The following is a 12407-nucleotide window of genomic DNA, read 5'->3' on the forward strand; positions in this document are numbered from 1 at the left end:
TTGTCATTTTTGAGTGAGTAGAAGAGATGGGAATGATTTGAGCTTTAAATCCAAAATAGGATCTTGCCTAAAAAGAAACAATATTAAAGCAAAGTCCCAATCAGATTGGGTGAAATAGTCTGATGGTTTCTTATTTATTGGCGAAACTAGTTCATTAAAAAAAGGAAAATTAGCCAAACTGACAGGATAAAGGGGTTGTTGACTTGGAGTGAGAAGGGAACAATAGGAATTATTTGAGTTTTCAAGCTCAAATAGGATCTGGTGAAAAGAGGAGGAATGGGTAAACAAAGATAAGTTAGAATTTATGGCCACAAAGAGCACTTTTGAACGCTCAACCTTTGAAAGTGCAAGACTAGTGAAAGGTTCTTTCCCATACAGGGAGACAAACCCAGGCCACCTGGGTGAAAACCAGGAATCCTAACCGCTAAACCATATGGGAGCAGTTATTAAGTATAATGAGTCATGGACTAAGAAAAAGTGGGAATAAAGAAAATGTATATATATTTTTTCATTTTGCCGCTTTGAGCTTGTCTACAAACATCTGGTGGTTGCCTTGTTAGCGCAGTAGGAAGCGTGTCAGTCTCATAGTCTGAAGGTCGTGAGTTCGATCCTCACACGAGGCACTGTTCAGTGAGTTTTTGTCTTCCTCCATTCATGCAGGAAATCGGGTTTTTCTGCCGAAACGTTTTTAATATATGAGGAAAGTGTTGTTGATTTCCTTGTCATTTTTGAGTGAGTAGAAGAGATGGGAATGATTTGAGCTTTAAATCCAAAATAGGATCTTGCCTAAAAAGAAACAATATTAAAGCAAAGTCCCAATCAGATTGGGTGAAATAGTCTGATGGTTTCTTATTTATTGGCGAAACTAGTTCATTAAAAAAAGGAAAATTAGCCAAACTGACAGGATAAAGGGGTTGTTGACTTGGAGTGAGAAGGGAACAATAGGAATTATTTGAGTTTTCAAGCTCAAATAGGATCTGGTGAAAAGAGGAGGAATGTGTAAACAAAGATAAGTTAGAATTTATGGCCACAAAGAGCGCTTTTATCCTATAACGCTCAACCTTTGAAAGTGCAAGACTAGAAAAATGTATTTTCCCATACCGGGAGTCGAACCCAGGCAACTTGGGTGAAAACCAGAAATCCCAACCGCTAGACCATATGGGAGCTGTTATTAAGTATAATGAGTCATGGACTAAGAAAAAGTGGGAATAAAGAAAATGTATATATATTTTTTCATTTTGCTGCTTTGAGCTTGTCTACAAACATCTAGTGGTTGCCTCGTTAGTGCAGTAGGAAGCGTGTCAGTCTAATAATCTGAAGGTCGTGAGTTTGATCCTCACACGAGGCACTGTTCAGTGAGTTTTTGTCTTCCTCCATTCATGCAGGAAATCGGGTTTTTCTGCCGAAACGTTTTTAATATATGAGGAAAGTGTTGTTGATTTCCTTGTCATTTTTGAGTGAGTAGAAGAGATGGGAATGATTTGAGCTTTAAATCCAAAATAGGACCTTGCCTAAAAAGAAACAATATTAAAGCAAAGTCTCAATCAAATTGGGTGAAATAGTCTGATGGGTTCTTATTTATTGGCGAAACTAGTTCATTAAAAAAAGGAAAATTAGCCAAACTGACAGGATAAAGGGGTTGTTGACTTGGAGTGAGAAGGGAACAATAGGAATTATTTGAGTTTTCAAGCTCAAATAGGATCTGGTGAAAAGAGGAGGAATGGGTAAACAAAGATAAGTTAGAATTTATGGCCACAAAGAGCACTTTTGAACACTCAACCTTTGAAAGTGCAAGACTAGTGAAAGGTTCTTTCCCATACCAGGAGACAAACCCAGGCCACCTGGGTGAAAACCAGGAATCCTAACCGCTAGACCATATGGGAGCAGTTATTAAGTATAATGAGTCATGGACTAAGAAAAAGTGGGAATAAAGAAAATGTATATATATTTTTTCATTTTGCCGCTTTGAGCTTGTCTACAAACACCTGGTGGTTGCCTCGTTAGCGCAGTAGGAAGTGTGTCAGTCTCATAACCTGAAGGTTGTGAGTTTGATCCTCACACGAGGCACTGTTCAGTGAGTTCTTGTCTTCCTCCATTCATGCAGGAAATTGGGTTTTTCTGCCGAAACGTTTTTAATATATGAGGAAAGTGTTGTTGATTTCCTTGTCATTTTTGAGTGAGTAGAAGAGATGGGAATGATTTGAGCTTTAAATCCAAAATAGGATCTTGCCTAAAAAGAAACAATATTAAAGCAAAGTCCCAATCAGATTGGGTGAAATAGTCTGATGGTTTCTTATTTATTGGCGAAACTAGTTCATTAAAAAAAGGAAAATTAGCCAAACTGACAGGATAAAGGGGTTGTTGACTTGGAGTGAGAAGGGAACAATAGGAATTATTTGAGTTTTCAAGCTCAAATAGGATCTGGTGAAAAGAGGAGGAATGGGTAAACAAAGATAAGTTAGAATTTATGGCCACAAAGAGCACTTTTGAACACTCAACCTTTGAAAGTGCAAGACTAGTGAAAGGTTCTTTCCCATACCAGGAGACAAACCCAGGCCACCTGGGTGAAAACCAGGAATCCTAACCGCTAGACCATATGGGAGCAGTTATTAAGTATAATGAGTCATGGACTAAGAAAAAGTGGGAATAAAGAAAATGTATATATATATTTTCATTTTGCCGCTTTGAGCTTGTCTACAAACATCTGGTGGTTTCCTTGTTAGCGCAGTAGGAAGCGTGTCAGTCTCATAATCTGAAGGTCGTGAGTTTGATCCTCACACGAGGCACTGTTCAGTGAGTTTTTGTCTTCCTCCATTCATGCAGGAAATCGGGTTTTTCTGCTGAAACGTTTTTAATATATGAGGAAAGTGTTGTTGATTTCCTTGTCATTTTTGAGTGAGTAGAAGAAATGGGAATGATTTGAGCTTTAAATCCAAAATATGATCTTGCCTAAAAAGAAACAATATTAAAGCAAAGTCCCAATCAGTTTGGGTGAAATAGTCTGATGGTTTCTTATTTATTGGCGAAACTAGTTCATTAAAAAAAGGAAAATTAGCCAAACTGACAGGATAAAGGGTTTGTTGACTTGGAGTGAGAAGGGAACAATAGGAATTATTTGAGTTTTCAAGCTCAAATAGGATCTGGTGAAAAGAGGAGGAATGGGTAAACAAAGATAAGTTAGAATTTATGGCCACAAAGAGCACTTTTGAACGCTCAACCTTTGAAAGTGCAAGACTAGTGAAAGGTTCTTTCCCATACCGGGAGACAAACCCAGGACACCTGGGTGAAAACCAGGAATCCTAACCGCTAGACCATATGGGAGCAGTTATTAAGTATAATGAGTCATGGACTAAGAAAAAGTGGGAATAGAGAAAATGTATATATATTTTTTCATTTTGCCGCTTTGGGCTTGTCTACAAACATCTGGTGGTTGCCTCGTTAGTGCAGTAGGAAGTGTGTCAGTCTCATAATCTGAAGGTCATGAGTTCGATCCTCACACGAGGCACTGTTCAGTGAGTTTTTGTCTTCCTCCATTCATGCAGGAAATCGGGTTTTTCTGCCGAAACGTTTTTAATATATGAGGAAAGTGTTGTTGATTTCCTTGTCATTTTTGAGTGAGTAGAAGAGATGGGAATGATTTGAGCTTTAAATCCAAAATAGGATCTTGCCTAAAAAGAAACAATATTAAAGCAAAGTCCCAATCAGATTGGGTGAAATAGTCTGATGGTTTCTTATTTATTGGCGAAACTAGTTCATTAAAAAAAGGAAAATTAGCCAAACTGACAGGATAAAGGGGTTGTTGACTTGGAGTGAGAAGGGAACAATAGGAATTATTTGAGTTTTCAAGCTCAAATAGGATCTGGTGAAAAGAGGAGGAATGGGTAAACAAAGATAAGTTAGAATTTATGGCCACAAAGAGCACTTTTGAACGCTCAACCTTTGAAAGTGCAAGACTAGTGAAAGGTTCTTTCCCATACCAGGCGACAAACCCAGGCCACCTGGGTGAAAACCAGGAATCCTAACCGCTAGACCATATGGGAGCAGTTATTAAGTATAATGAGTCATGGACTAAGAAAAAGTGGGAATAAAGAAAATGTATATATATTTTTTTCATTTTGCCGCTTTGAGCTTGTCTACAAACATCTGGTGGTTGCCTCGTTAGCGCAGTAGGAAGCGTGTCAGTCTCATAATCTGAAGGTTGTGAGTTCGATCCTCACACGAGGCACTGTTCAGTTTGTTTTTGTCTTCCTCCATTCATGCAGGAAATCGGGTTTTTCTGCCGAAACGTTTTTAATATATGAGAAAAGTGTTGTTGATTTCCTTGTCATTTTTGAGTGAGTAGAAGAGATGGGAATGATTTGAGCTTTAAATCCAAAATAGGATCTTGCCTAAAAAGAAACAATATTAAAGCAAAGTCCCAATCAGATTGGGTGAAATAGTCTGATGGTTTCTTATTTATTGGCGAAACTAGTTCATTAAAAAAAGGAAAATTAGCCAAACTGACAGGATAAAGGGGTTGTTGACTTGGAGTGAGAAGGGAACAATAGGAATTATTTGAGTTTTCAAGCTCAAATAGGATCTGGTGAAAAGAGGAGGAATGGGTAAACAAAGATAAGTTAGAATTTATGGCCACAAAGAGCACTTTTGAACGCTCAACCTTTGAAAGTGCAAGACTAGTGAAAGGTTCTTTCCCATACAGGGAGACAAACCCAGGCCACCTGGGTGAAAACCAGGAATCCTAACCGCTAAACCATATGGGAGCAGTTATTAAGTATAATGAGTCATGGACTAAGAAAAAGTGGGAATAAAGAAAATGTATATATATTTTTTCATTTTGCCGCTTTGAGCTTGTCTACAAACATCTGGTGGTTGCCTTGTTAGCGCAGTAGGAAGCGTGTCAGTCTCATAGTCTGAAGGTCGTGAGTTCGATCCTCACACGAGGCACTGTTCAGTGAGTTTTTGTCTTCCTCCATTCATGCAGGAAATCGGGTTTTTCTGCCGAAACGTTTTTAATATATGAGGAAAGTGTTGTTGATTTCCTTGTCATTTTTGAGTGAGTAGAAGAGATGGGAATGATTTGAGCTTTAAATCCAAAATAGGATCTTGCCTAAAAAGAAACAATATTAAAGCAAAGTCCCAATCAGATTGGGTGAAATAGTCTGATGGTTTCTTATTTATTGGCGAAACTAGTTCATTAAAAAAAGGAAAATTAGCCAAACTGACAGGATAAAGGGGTTGTTGACTTGGAGTGAGAAGGGAACAATAGGAATTATTTGAGTTTTCAAGCTCAAATAGGATCTGGTGAAAAGAGGAGGAATGTGTAAACAAAGATAAGTTAGAATTTATGGCCACAAAGAGCGCTTTTATCCTATAACGCTCAACCTTTGAAAGTGCAAGACTAGAAAAATGTATTTTCCCATACCGGGAGTCGAACCCAGGCAACTTGGGTGAAAACCAGAAATCCCAACCGCTAGACCATATGGGAGCTGTTATTAAGTATAATGAGTCATGGACTAAGAAAAAGTGGGAATAAAGAAAATGTATATATATTTTTTCATTTTGCCGCTTTGAGCTTGTCTACAAACATCTGGTGGTTGCCTCGTTAGCGCAGTAGGAAGCGTGTCAGTCTAATAATCTGAAGGTCGTGAGTTTGATCCTCACACGAGGCACTGTTCAGTGAGTTTTTGTCTTCCTCCATTCATGCAGGAAATCGGGTTTTTCTGCCGAAACGTTTTTAATATATGAGGAAGATGTTGTTGATTTCCTTGTCATTTTTGAGTGAGTAGAAGAGATGGGAATGATTTGAGCTTTAAATCCAAAATAGGATCTTGCCTAAAAAGAAACAATATTAAAGCAAAGTCCCAATCAGATTGGGTGAAATAGTCTGATGGTTTCTTATTTATTGGCGAAACTAGTTCAATAAAAAAAGGAAAATTAGCCAAACTGACAGGATAAAGGGGTTGTTGACTTGGAGTGAGAAGGGAACAATAGTAATTATTGGAGTTTTCAAGCTCAAATAGGATCTGGTGAAAAGAGGAGGAATGGGTAAACAAAGATAAGTTAGAATTTATGGCCACAAAGAGCACTTTTATCCTATAACGCTCAACCTTTGAAAGTGCAAGACTAGTAAAAGGTTATTTCCCATACCGGGAGTCGAACCCGGGCAACCTGGGTGAAAACCTGAAATCCTAACCGCTAGACCATATGGGAGCTGTTATTAAGTATAATGAGTCATGGACTAAGAAAAAGTGGGAATAAAGAAAATGTATATATATGTTTTCATTTTGCCGCTTTGAGCTTGTCTACAAACATCTAGTGGTTGCCTCGTTAGTGCAGTAGGAAGCGTGTCAGTCTAATAATCTGAAGGTCGTGAGTTTGATCCTCACACGAGGCACTGTTCAGTGAGTTTTTGTCTTCCTCCATTCATGCAGGAAATCGGGTTTTTCTGCCGAAACGTTTTTAATATATGAGGAAAGTGTTGTTGATTTCCTTGTCATTTTTGAGTGAGTAGAAGAGATGGGAATGATTTGAGCTTTAAATCCAAAATAGGACCTTGCCTAAAAAGAAACAATATTAAAGCAAAGTCTCAATCAAATTGGGTGAAATAGTCTGATGGGTTCTTATTTATTGGCGAAACTAGTTCATTAAAAAAAGGAAAATTAGCCAAACTGACAGGATAAAGGGGTTGTTGACTTGGAGTGAGAAGGGAACAATAGGAATTATTTGAGTTTTCAAGCTCAAATAGGATCTGGTGAAAAGAGGAGGAATGGGTAAACAAAGATAAGTTAGAATTTATGGCCACAAAGAGCACTTTTGAACACTCAACCTTTGAAAGTGCAAGACTAGTGAAAGGTTCTTTCCCATACCAGGAGACAAACCCAGGCCACCTGGGTGAAAACCAGGAATCCTAACCGCTAGACCATATGGGAGCAGTTATTAAGTATAATGAGTCATGGACTAAGAAAAAGTGGGAATAAAGAAAATGTATATATATTTTTTCATTTTCCGCTTTGAGCTTGTCTACAAACATCTGGTAGTTGTCTCGTTAGCGCAGTAGGAAGCGTGTCAGTCTAATAATCTGAAGGTCGTGAGTTCGATCCTCACACGAGGCACTGTTCAGTGAGTTTTTGTCTTCCTCCATTCATGCAGGAAATCGGGTTTTTCTGCCGAAACGTTTTTAATATATGAGGAAAGTGTTGTTGATTTCCTTGTCATTTTTGAGTGAGTAGAAGAGATGGGAATGATTTGAGCTTTAAATCCAAAATAGGATCTTGCCTAAAAAGAAACAATATTAAAGCAAAGTCCCAATCAGATTGGGTGAAATAGTCTGATGGTTTCTTATTTATTGGCGAAACTAGTTCATTAAAAAAAGGAAAATTAGCCAAACTGACAGGATAAAGGGGTTGTTGACTTGGAGTGAGAAGGGAACAATAAGAATTATTTGAGTTTTCAAGCTCAAATAGGATCTGGTGAAAAGAGGAGGAATGTGTAAACAAAGATAAGTTAGAATTTATGGCCACAAAGAGCGCTTTTATCCTATAACGCTCAACCTTTGAAAGTGCAAGACTAGTAAAAGGTTTTTTCCCATACCGGGCCACCTGGGTGAAAACCAGGAATCCTAACCGCTAGACCATATGGGAGCTGTTATTAAGTATAATGAGTCATGGACTAAGAAAAAGTGGGAATAAAGAAAATGTATATATATGTTTTCATTTTGCCGCTTTGAGCTTGTCTACAAACATCTAGTGGTTGCCTCGTTAGTGCAGTAGGAAGCGTGTCAGTCTAATAATCTGAAGGTTGTGAGTTTGATCCTCACACGAGGCACTGTTCAGTGAGTTTTTGTCTTCCTCCATTCATGCAGGAAATCGGGTTTTTCTGCCGAAACGTTTTTAATATATGAGGAAAGTGTTGTTGATTTCCTTGTCATTTTTGAGTGAGTAGAAGAGATGGGAATGATTTGAGCTTTAAATCCAAAATAGGACCTTGCCTAAAAAGAAACAATATTAAAGCAAAGTCTCAATCAAATTGGGTGAAATAGTCTGATGGGTTCTTATTTATTGGCGAAACTAGTTCATTAAAAAAAGGAAAATTAGCCAAACTGACAGGATAAAGGGGTTGTTGACTTGGAGTGAGAAGGGAACAATAGGAATTATTTGAGTTTTCAAGCTCAAATAGGATCTGGTGAAAAGAGGAGGAATGGGTAAACAAAGATAAGTTAGAATTTATGGCCACAAAGAGCACTTTTGAACACTCAACCTTTGAAAGTGCAAGACTAGTGAAAGGTTCTTTCCCATACCAGGAGACAAACCCAGGCCACCTGGGTGAAAACCAGGAATCCTAACCGCTAGACCATATGGGAGCAGTTATTAAGTATAATGAGTCATGGACTAAGAAAAAGTGGGAATAAAGAAAATGTATATATATTTTTTCATTTTCCGCTTTGAGCTTGTCTACAAACATCTGGTAGTTGTCTCGTTAGCGCAGTAGGAAGCGTGTCAGTCTAATAATCTGAAGGTCGTGAGTTCGATCCTCACACGAGGCACTGTTCAGTGAGTTTTTGTCTTCCTCCATTCATGCAGGAAATCGGGTTTTTCTGCCGAAACGTTTTTAATATATGAGGAAAGTGTTGTTGATTTCCTTGTCATTTTTGAGTGAGTAGAAGAGATGGGAATGATTTGAGCTTTAAATCCAAAATAGGATCTTGCCTAAAAAGAAACAATATTAAAGCAAAGTCCCAATCAGATTGGGTGAAATAGTCTGATGGTTTCTTATTTATTGGCGAAACTAGTTCATTAAAAAAAGGAAAATTAGCCAAACTGACAGGATAAAGGGGTTGTTGACTTGGAGTGAGAAGGGAACAATAGGAATTATTTGAGTTTTCAAGCTCAAATAGGATCTGGTGAAAAGAGGAGGAATGGGTAAACAAAGATAAGTTAGAATTTATGGCCACAAAGAGCACTTTTATCCTATAACGCTCAACCTTTGAAAGTGCAAGACTAGTAAAAGGTTCTTTCCCATACCGGGAGTCGAAACCGGGCCACCTGGGTGAAAACCAGGAATCCTAACCGCTAGACCATATGGGAGCAGTTATTAAGTATAATGAGTCATGGACTAAGAAAAAGTGGGAATAAAGAAAATGTATATATATTTTTTCATTTTGCCGCTTTGAGCTTGTCTACAAACATCTGGTGGTTGACTCGTTAGCGCAGTAGGAAGCGTGTCAGTCTAATAATCTGAAGGTCGTGAGTTCGATCCTCACACGAGGCACTGTTCAGTGAGTTTTTGTCTTCCTCCATTCATGCAGGAAATCGGGTTTTTCTGCCGAAACGTTTTTAATATATGAGGAAAGTGTTGTTGATTTCCTTGTCATTTTTGAGTGAGTAGAAGAGATGGGAATGATTTGAGCTTTAAATCCAAAATAGGATCTTGCCTAAAAAGAAACAATATTAAAGCAAAGTCCCAATCAGATTGGGTGAAATAGTCTGATGGTTTCTTATTTATTGGCGAAACTAGTTCATTAAAAAAAGGAAAATTAGCCAAACTGACAGGATAAAGGGGTTGTTGACTTGGAGTGAGAAGGGAACAATAGGAATTATTTGAGTTTTCAAGCTCAAATAGGATCTGGTGAAAAGAGGAGGAATGGGTAAACAAAGATAAGTTAGAATTTATGGCCACAAAGAGCACTTTTGAACGCTCAACCTTTGAAAGTGCAAGACTAGTGAAAGGTTCTTTCCCATACCAGGAGACAAACCCAGACCACCTGGGTGAAAACCAGGAATCCTAACCGCTAGACCATATGGGAGCTGTTATTAAGTATAATGAGTCATGGACTAAGAAAAAGTGGGAATAAAGAAAAGGTATATATATTTTTTCATTTTGCCGCTTTGAGCTTGTCTACAAACACCTGGTGGTTGCCTCGTTAGCGCAGTAGGAAGCGTGTCAGTCTCATAATCTGAAGGTCGTGAGTTCGATCCTCACACGAGGCACTGTTCAGTGAGTTTTTGTCTTCCTCCATTCATGCAGGAAATCGGGTTTTTCTGCCGAAACGTTTTTAATATATGAGGAAAGTGTTGTTGATTTCCTTGTCATTTTTGAGTGAGTAGAAGAGATGGGAATGATTTGAGCTTTAAATCCAAAATAGGATCTTGCCTAAAAAGAAACAATATTAAAGCAAAGTCCCAATCAGATTGGGTGAAATAGTCTGATGGTTTCTTATTTATTGGCGAAACTAGTTCAATAAAAAAAGGAAAATTAGCCAAACTGACAGGATAAAGGGGTTGTTGACTTGGAGTGAGAAGGGAGCAATAGGAATTATTTGAGTTTTCAAGCTCAAATAGGATCTGGTGAAAAGAGGAGGAATGGGTAAACAAAGATAAGTTAGAATTTATGGCCACAAAGAGCGCTTTTATCCTATAACGCTCAACCTTTGAAAGTGCAAGACTAGAAAAAGGTTTTTCCCATACCGGGAGTCGAACCCAGGCCACTTGGGTGAAAACCAGAAATCCTAACCGCTAAACCATATGGGAGCTGTTATTAAGTATAATGAGTCATGGACTAAGAAAAAGTGGGAATAAAGAAAATGTATATATATTTTTTCATTTTGCCGCTTTGAGCTTGTCTACAAACATCTAGTGGTTGCCTCGTTAGTGCAGTAGGAAGCGTGTCAGTCTAATAATCTGAAGGTCGTGAGTTTGATCCTCACACGAGGCACTGTTCAGTGAGTTTTTGTCTTCCTCCATTCATGCAGGAAATCGGGTTTTTCTGCCGAAACGTTTTTAATATATGAGGAAAGTGTTGTTGATTTCCTTGTCATTTTTTAGTGAGTAGAAGAGATGGGAATGATTTGAGCTTTAAATCCAAAATAGGACCTTGCCTAAAAAGAAACAATATTAAAGCAAAGTCTCAATCAAATTGGGTGAAATAGTCTGATGGGTTCTTATTTATTGGCGAAACTAGTTCATTAAAAAAAGGAAAATTAGCCAAACTGACAGGATAAAGGGGTTGTTGACTTGGAGTGAGAAGGGAACAATAGGAATTATTTGAGTTTTCAAGCTCAAATAGGATCTGGTGAAAAGAGGAGGAATGGGTAAACAAAGATAAGTTAGAATTTATGGCCACAAAGAGCACTTTTGAACACTCAACCTTTGAAAGTGCAAGACTAGTGAAAGGTTCTTTCCCATACCAGGAGACAAACCCAGGCCACCTGGGTGAAAACCAGGAATCCTAACCGCTAGACCATATGGGAGCAGTTATTAAGTATAATGAGTCATGGACTAAGAAAAAGTGGGAATAAAGAAAATGTATATATATTTTTTCATTTTGCCGCTTTGAGCTTGTCTACAAACATCTGGTAGTTGTCTCGTTAGCGCAGTAGGAAGCGTGTCAGTCTAATAATCTGAAGGTCGTGAGTTCGATCCTCACACGAGGCACTGTTCAGTGAGTTTTTGTCTTCCTCCATTCATGCAGGAAATCGGGTTTTTCTGCCGAAACGTTTTTAATATATGAGGAAAGTGTTGTTGATTTCCTTGTCATTTTTGAGTGAGTAGAAGAGATGGGAATGATTTGAGCTTTAAATCCAAAATAGGATCTTGCCTAAAAAGAAACAATATTAAAGCAAAGTCCCAATCAGATTGGGTGAAATAGTCTGATGGTTTCTTATTTATTGGCGAAACTAGTTCATTAAAAAAAGGAAAATTAGCCAAACTGACAGGATAAAGGGGTTGTTGACTTGGAGTGAGAAGGGAACAATAGGAATTATTTGAGTTTTCAAGCTCAAATAGGATCTGGTGAAAAGAGGAGGAATGGGTAAACAAAGATAAGTTAGAATTTATGGCCACAAAGAGCACTTTTATCCTATAACGCTCAACCTTTGAAAGTGCAAGACTAGTAAAAGGTTCTTTCCCATACCAGGAGTCGAAACCGGGCCACCTGGGTGAAAACCAGGAATCCTAACCGCTAGACCATATGGGAGCAGTTATTAAGTATAATGAGTCATGGACTAAGAAAAAGTGGGAATAAAGAAAATGTATATATATTTTTTCATTTTGCCGCTTTGAGCTTGTCTACAAACATCTGGTGGTTGACTCGTTAGCGCAGTAGGAAGCGTGTCAGTCTAATAATCTGAAGGTCGTGAGTTCGATCCTCACACGAGGCACTGTTCAGTGAGTTTTTGTCTTCCTCCATTCATGCAGGAAATCGGGTTTTTCTGCCGAAACGTTTTTAATATATGAGGAAAGTGTTGTTGATTTCCTTGTCATTTTTGAGTGAGTAGAAGAGATGGGAATGATTTGAGCTTTAAATCCAAAATAGGATCTTGCCTAAAAAGAAAAAATATTAAAGCAAAGTCCCAATCAGATTGGGTGAAATAGTCTGATGGTTTCTTATTTATTGGCGAAACTAGTTCATTA

At 38.1% G+C, this 12407-nt stretch overlaps 2 non-coding genes across 2 annotated transcripts; both read left to right on the plus strand.

Annotated features, from left to right (window-relative positions):
• The first annotated feature begins 4152 nt into the window (after positions 1 to 4152).
• Positions 4153 to 4225, plus strand: TRNAM-CAU (transfer RNA methionine (anticodon CAU)). Its single transcript has one exon. It is a non-coding gene; the product is annotated as a tRNA-Met (tRNA).
• A 5688-nt stretch (positions 4226 to 9913) lies between these two features.
• TRNAM-CAU (transfer RNA methionine (anticodon CAU)) lies at positions 9914 to 9986 on the plus strand. The gene has a single exon. It is a non-coding gene; the product is annotated as a tRNA-Met (tRNA).
• The last annotated feature ends 2421 nt before the right edge of the window (positions 9987 to 12407 follow it).

The sequence above is a fragment of the Rhinoderma darwinii genome (assembly GCF_050947455.1).
Source record: "Rhinoderma darwinii isolate aRhiDar2 chromosome 3 unlocalized genomic scaffold, aRhiDar2.hap1 SUPER_3_unloc_15, whole genome shotgun sequence".
Taxonomy (NCBI): Eukaryota; Metazoa; Chordata; class Amphibia; order Anura; family Rhinodermatidae; genus Rhinoderma; species Rhinoderma darwinii.